Below are 7,894 nucleotides of genomic sequence, written 5' to 3'. Positions count from 1 at the left end.
CTCGTGTGTGTGTGTGTGTGTGTGTGTGTGTGTGTGTGTGTGTGTGTGGTAACCTGTGAAGGTCCTGATTTGTGACCATCAATGTCTTTTTAATGTATCTGCTCAACTTCTAGGACTTCAGGGGACATTTCATGCGCTGTCTTTATGCTCTTGGAGCACCATTGTATACTTTTCAAGAATTTTGAATGTGAATCTCAGTACAGAAAAATAGTTTCCTTTAATTATAGTCAAGTTGAGGTAAAAGAAGAAATTATTGATTGATCAAAATTATGGGATCTCAGTAATACTGGCTAAGTAAATGTAGTATTTTAAAGGTTCACTTTTTTTAGTACTTCATATATTTTTCCCTTAAGTAAGAGCATGTCATGAAATCCTTATGTGATGGAGATTCAACTAGCAAAAATTATTTTTAGATTTAACACCTAACTAGTTAAAATTCCACCTAAGAATAGTCTTACAGTATTTAAATGGCATCTCTCATATCTACCTCTTTGTCATTGCTGCCATCTTAATTAAAGCAAATCTTTATGACATCTGAAATGATGGTTGGATGCAATTTAAAAATCTATGTTGGTGCTTTTCTCAGGCTTTGTCATTTAAGTTATATTGTATTAAGATGTCACAAATTAGAATGAAAAGCTTAGCATTAATTCTGGTTTTCTTTTGAAAAAATTGCTTAAAATTAACAATCAATGTTAGTGAATGTTAATCTCTGGTTGGTGTATGTCTCTGATGTTTTCAACCAAGAGCCAAATTGTTATTGAATTTACATGGAAAAAAGAGTTTCAAATATGGTATTATTCAGCTTACTTTATTTTTTGATAGCTGTTTCAAGACTTATTAAGTATATAATCATTCTTTTTTCTCAGAAGTTGCTTCCATTACTGTGTTACTTGTTATAATTATTTATATAATTGCAGTACTATAAGTGTTTAACACTGGGATTCAGGTTATATAAAAGCAGAGTTGACAGATTTGTATTTTTGTGAAATGTACCAATTCTTAAAATTCATTTTAGGGGAAGGTCTAGAAAATTAACATATTTGTATTTAAAAACAAAGGACAACTTATTGGTAATAATTTGAATCATTTTCACTTTTGTCACGGAAGCTTTTTAATTGGCCAATGTCCATCACCATCTGGATCTCCATGTCAGGGTGAAGGATGCCAGGTTGACAAACAACGGTATGTTTTGGTTGGCTACAGAGTGCATATAAGATTGTGGTCCAATGAGATTATACCATATAGCCTAGGTGTGTAGTAGGCTAAAACCATCTAGGTTTGTATGAATATATTCTCTTATGTTCATACAATGATGAAATCACCAAAATATGCATTTCTCAGATCATTTCCCTGTCATTAAGCGGCACAAGCAACACATGATTAACAGATCCTTTCCATGGGTTTTTTTTTTTTTTTTTTTTTTTTTTTTTTTTTTTCTTTTCATCTAAAAAAGCAAATGTTAGGCTAGAGATCCCTAGATTCACTCATTTGTTCTAGCAGTGTTCCTGAAGTGGTGCTTAGTGATCAGATTTTTCTGAATCCTTTGCTTTTGATTTTATTTTAACTGAGACCACATGCTTGTCATTCCTCTGATACAAATTAGAAAGTTCATTTTAATTTGGATTAACTTTAATGTCTGCCTGAGTTTTTAACAGGCTGTGAACCAGTGAGTGCCTTGTTAATGTAGAACGATTTTTTCCCCCGGTTGTGTGTTAGCTCCTCTCTGAAAATGTCTCAGAGAATGGCATTTTAATTGACTTGTAGAGAGCTGCTAAATTTGGTATTATCAGCAATCAGAAAGTTTTCAGTCTGCCACATACCTCCTTCCCTTTTTTCTTCTCATTGTTTGGCTGAAGTTTGCCTCTTCTGAGAAAACAAATGCAACTCCCTTATTCTTTTTTTTTTTTTGTAGTCCACATTAAGAAATATCCCCTACCTCCATTGCAATTATATGATCTAATACCTGTTTTTAGGGGGAACCACTTCTTTGTAATATTGAAATATACTGGTTAATTTATGTCTTCTCAACTTCAGTTTATGAGAGTTAACCTCAGGGCATCGTCAGTTTGGAATCTAAAATAACACTTTCTCTTTGCACCCAACCACTACCATTCCCTCCCCCCCAACTGATGAGCCCTGAAACCTTGAAACCCGATTGTTCAATCTTCAGGTATTTTAAATTTTAGTTATAATATCAATTAATGTAAATTAATCCAAATGCTAATTTTTGTGGTGCAAGAAGTTTCTTTTGTAAATTCAGGGTATGGATAAGCTAATTACAATATCCATTTTTGGTGGCTCTAAGTGTATTATTTGTTTTTAAATAAAGTGTACAAATATAGATAATGTGCTATAGGTGTCTCATGAATTGGAATATTTATCAGATTTTAAATCTAGTCTTGGCTTCACAGCGAATCAGTTAAATTACTTAAATACAATCTGATTTTGGGTTTGGGGGAAGGGTGGTAAAGGGGTACAGAGAAATAAAAAGGTATCAGGTAAAATAGATGTGAGTCCCAAGTCATGAATTAATATTAATTATAGATTGTGGAGAAGATGGAGAAGTTTATCATTATAGAGAATTTGGGCCTTTGGAAAGGTAGTAAAATTAAAATACCTTGTAAGAAAGGGTCAATGAAAAGGGTCAAAGGTTTCTAATTTAGGATCAGCTGTGTGTTTAACAGATGGGTTTCAAATCAAGTGCTCAATTAAATATTTTTTCAAATTGCATAAACATATACATTCAATGTGTTTTTATATTTTCTTAGCCTTTTAACAGCCATAAACCTTTCACAACCTTTGCCCTTTCAGATTAGCATTATTTTTTTCAAGGGCTCTGCCTGTCAGATGTCATAATCTCTTTGTTAGAATCTAGGGTCATAATCCCATGTGGGGTCTACCTCTTCTGGTGTTCTTGAAACTCTCCTCTATTCTTTGATGTTCTGTGTGCTGGTATAATAATGAGTATGATATCCTTTGATCTATATACACATTTTCAGTGTTATTGGGAATGTCCATTTTTATCTTTTAATGAGAACTGAATCATGATTTGCAGAAGTAATTCTAAAACAGTCTAGCTCAGAAGGTCAAATGGACTCCAAAAGTTATTCTTTGATGATCCCGCTGAGGATGGCCTGGGTTCAGAGTAGTATTCCGACCAGCTTTGTCTTGGCACTTCCCATATTCTCAGGAACTACCTGGGAGTTTAATGTGCCCTTTAACACAAACACCATAATCATGAGTTATTCTCCACTTGTTACTTTCAGTTATGATGGCCAGAACACTTTAGTTCTTTACAGAAGTACCGACATGCAACTCTGCAACTCTGAAGATTGGAATCCACATTTTCTGGAATACAAATTTTAATCTAGAGTATTTTGTATACTTTTAAGACCATAAAGAAAATGACTCACTTCAAGTATCACTTAGGCCCTCCAAAACCTTTTTAAGTCCTTTCTTGGTCCAAATTGGTATTAAACTAAAAGTAATTGTGGTTTTCAGTCAGACTTGAAGAATGTGTGAGTGAGCAAACTCTCCAGTATCCTGCTGATAGGAAGGGCCTATTTAATAGGAAATTCTCTTGTCCTTTGTGATATAGCAGATGTGAAGACTAGTGCAGATGCTACCTGCACGTTGACTTTTCCTGTCAACCTGTTTAGAAGGGTAATTAGCCTAGTGATGTAAAGGAGCACTTACAATCAAACATCTGTTCCATAGCACTTAGAGAACTAGAGTTAGCATGAATTCCTGTGGCATAGTTTTCTTATGCCCTAATAAGATCCAGCGTTTATGTACCAGGTTTCTAATTTAAAACTTCAAACCAAAGATTAAAAACAAGAACAAAATTGATACAATAACTTGTAATTAAGAGTAATGGGGGACCTGGTGTTGGTGTAGTGGCTGTGTAACTAGACTCCCATGTGAGTTTAATGGCTTAAACTCACTCTAGGCATGTGTGGGTGCGTTCCCAAGATCCCGAGAGGAGAATGGAGGAGAAAGAATTGTAGCGTGCCCATCCCCTCTTGGGGGGTGACTTCTTGCTTTCTGTCTCTCTGTCTCTGTCTTTCTGGCAAGTGCATGTGCTCTATAGAAAAAACCTTTCCAAAAAAAAAATGTAATGGTAGGGAAGCTTGTCATCCACAAGTTAAGAATCCTCAAACTGAAAGCTTTCTATGATTAGAAAGAGTACACAACAAAATTTTATGTTAAATCACAAGTCATAGAAATGACCAGCTTGTGGCTTATATATAAAGTGCAGAAATATTAAAGAATACTGTCATACAACTATTAAGATTGCCAGGAAAGTCTTGACATATTTTTCTATGCAAAAATGTGTCGTGACTTTCCAGATGACCCAATACTTAGTTATGGAAGTGGGACTGAGGCAGTAATTTTTCATACATAAACAGATTGAAATTACCTTAGAGCAAAAGTAATTTCAGAAACAGTTGACTTTGGCTTCGATGCATCACAAGAAAGAAAGCCTTGTGTCTTGGGCCAAATTATCTTCTTTTTCTCCTTAAATGGGCTGGGAAGATGAGCACTTGTGACCTCACAAAGTGATTGGTTCCAATCTGGCTTGTTTTTCATTCACTAGAGATTTTTGGAAAGATGTCTAGAATATCCTAGAGCCCACTGGCAAAATGTGAGCCTAGTTTTTATTATGTTTTAGGGAGCTATATTGACGTAAGTACAGTTATCATCCACCTGTGTCAGAATGAAGACCGGACATGTAAGAAATGTCCTGAAGTGACCACGTAATAATCTCATCAAAATATAGGAGAATCCTTTTTGTAGGATAAGTTCTATTTTGACTACTTTTAAGACCATTTTTGAAAATGTACTTACATCTTTTTCTTCAACTCACATATTTCAGAGTATCTTCTTGATAGAATAATTTCACTCTGTATTTTAGAAAAAGAAAAATTCAGGTTTTGTCCTATTTTTATGGATGTTGTTTGTGAACAATCTACCCTTTCCCCAAACCCAGTAACTGTCTGCTTTCTTGGAATACTTTATGTGGTAATTGTCTCAGTATTTTGCTGTCTAGAAAGCCAGTATTTTTGTGTGTGGCTTGCATATAAGCATGGAGCCTTGAACATCTCGTGTATGTTACAATGAATGGCTCATTAAGCAATCGCATGTATACCACACAAATAAGTCTCAGAGCTAGCACCATTAAGATTAGGTTCTGCCCATTATTGTTCACTAAGATTTTCAAAGTATGCAGATTCAGCTAAAACTATTTATTAATCTAAATTTATTTAAGTGGGAACCTTGTTTTTCTGTGTAGTAATAGCTGCCCAGTGCCCTTGTAGATCTCAGAATTGGAAGGAATCAGGTTTCTTTCAACTCTAAAACACTCAGGCTTCTTGTATTCCTTTTGGTCAGACCTTTAAACCAGCAGACAGTAAGTTCATTTATTTCTTATTTCTGTAGGATACTTTTAAGTACACATCTACTAATTCAAACTAAAAAATAAAATTATTGGGCCAACTCCATGAGCTGGTAGTTAAGGGGGCTGGATCCCACTGACTGACTGCAGTTCAAATCCCAAATATGGTGATTTGAAAGACATACTAGACTTCAGTGTGGGGTTGCCCAGAATCTCCCAAAATTGGAGAAATAGAGAAGAGATTGTGGTCACATGACAACCCCTTCTCCATTTCCCCTTTTGGGATTTTGGGCACATATTCATATGCTACTAGTGTGTTTTTCAAGCTGCCAGATCTGGGACTCAATCCACACAATTGGACATGTAGGATCCAGCCATCTTAATCACTGTACCACTGACTGGCCCTTAGTGTTTGTTTTTTGTTTAATTATAAGCTTTTTGTGAATTACATAGTTCATAATTATTATTTGTACATTATAGAAATAAAACTTATATATGTGTATGTATGTGTGTGTATATATTATATATATGTGTATGTATGTGTGTATATATATAGTGCATATATATACATATATATATACACACACACACACACATACATTGTATATTAAATTTTTCTTTTGGTTGCATTTTTCTCCAATTCTTACAAATTATTTACTGACCACATTAATTAAGTACTTTGTTCCAAATGAAACTTAGCCACTTGGATTTCACTCTTGAGTGAATTGCATATTTGCATCTTTATTCACATTAAAAGTTTTCATTTTTATTTTATTCATTTATTTTATTTTTCATTCTGTTAGCATTTTGCCTGTTTCCAGTATCTTCAAAAAATTTTTAAATGTTTTTTATATATAAATCCTTTTTCTTACTATTTGTAAATATAGTCAAGATCTATATTTCTCTTGACTATTTTTTTAAGTCTTTAGCTTTTTAAAAAAATGTATTTATTAATTTGACCAGAGAGGGACAGAGCAATAGAGAGAGAGAAAGTGAGAAAGCAAGCTGCCCGGTCCAGGACTTGAACCGTGATTGGCCATGTGGGAGTCCAGTGCCCCTAACCACCATACTACCTGCTGGTCCCTGACTATGTTTATAATACCTTTTCCCATTCAAAACTTTCTAACAGTATAGTTTCAATTATATCTGTATTGTTTTATAAACTATACATATTCATGACTAGAAAAATTTTGAAGTATTCCATACTGATTAAGGTCTTCACCCCTGGGTAATGTTTAGAAAGTCTTCTACATGTTTATTTTTTTGTTTGTTTTTGTTGTTTGTTTAAGAGTTATCTGTTAAATTTTATCATCATCATTATTATTATTTTAATTTGACCAGAAAGAGACAGAGAGAGGAAAAGTGAGAAAGCAAGTCACCAGTTCCAGCACTTGAACTATGATTTGCCACATGGGAATCCAGCACCTTAACCACCAGACCACCTGCCAACCCCTGGTTTTTGTTTTTTGACATTGTTGGATTTTACATTTAGGTCTTCATTTCCATTTTTAAAATAAAATGCAAACAATGGAAGTTGCTGCCCCCTGCAGCCTGGTGGTTAAGGGAGCCAGATCCTGCATGACCAGTCATGTGGGTTGAGTCCTGAGTCCTGGCCCTAGCAGCTTGAAAAACACACCAGGTGCATATGAATACATGTACAAAATCCTGTCAGGGTGACAAAATGAAGGAGAAGGGACACCCCATTGGGGGATGCTTTTCTCTCTCCCTCCCTCACATGTGTCCTCTGGCAAAATGAAAAACAAAACAAAACCCACAAGCTATTGGGACCAACAGTTAGCGTAATGGCTATGTCACTGGACTCCCACGTAGTCGACCACGGTTCAAGTCTTGGACCCGGCGGCTTACACTCACGCTGGGCACACGTGTGTGCGTGCGTGCTCAGGATCCTGAGAAGAGAATGGAGGAGAAGGGAATGCGGCGTGGCCGTCCCCCGAGGGGGTGATTTCTTTCTGTCTCTCTATCTCTTTCTGTCTGTCTGGCAAGCGCATGTACCCTATAGCAAAAACCTCTCAAAAAAAAAAACAAAAAAAAAACCCACAAGCTATGGATCTAACTTTGTTTTCTTCCAAGTATATTGTCAGTTGTTCTAGCACACTCTTGTTTTCAAATGGACTGAAATGCCAACTTGGTCATGTATTAATTTTCATATATAGGGAGACTTGTATCTTGATATCTGTTATTATGTTTTACTTAATAGTTCTCTTTTCATATGACTATCATATGGACTAAAGTACAGAGGGGTTATGTTTCTATACAAAGGCTTTATAATTTGGTCAGGCCAAAGTTTTTCCTGTCCCATTCCCGCTTCCCATTTTTCGTTTTTACTGCCTTCCTTGGCCCTTCTCAGCATTCAAAGTTCATGATAATTTAATCCAATTTTTTTCAGTTGGGTGAAATTGCTTTAAATTTACATACTAATTTTTGAAAGTTTTATGTGCAGTGCTCGTTCCACCTAAGAACATATTATTTTATGTT

Source organism: Tupaia chinensis, unplaced genomic scaffold (assembly GCF_000334495.1).
Source record: "Tupaia chinensis unplaced genomic scaffold, TupChi_1.0 Scaffold000317_1, whole genome shotgun sequence".
Classification (NCBI taxonomy): Eukaryota; Metazoa; Chordata; class Mammalia; order Scandentia; family Tupaiidae; genus Tupaia; species Tupaia belangeri.
The sequence above is the reverse complement of the archived record's forward strand: the minus strand, read 5'-3'. Positions refer to the sequence as shown.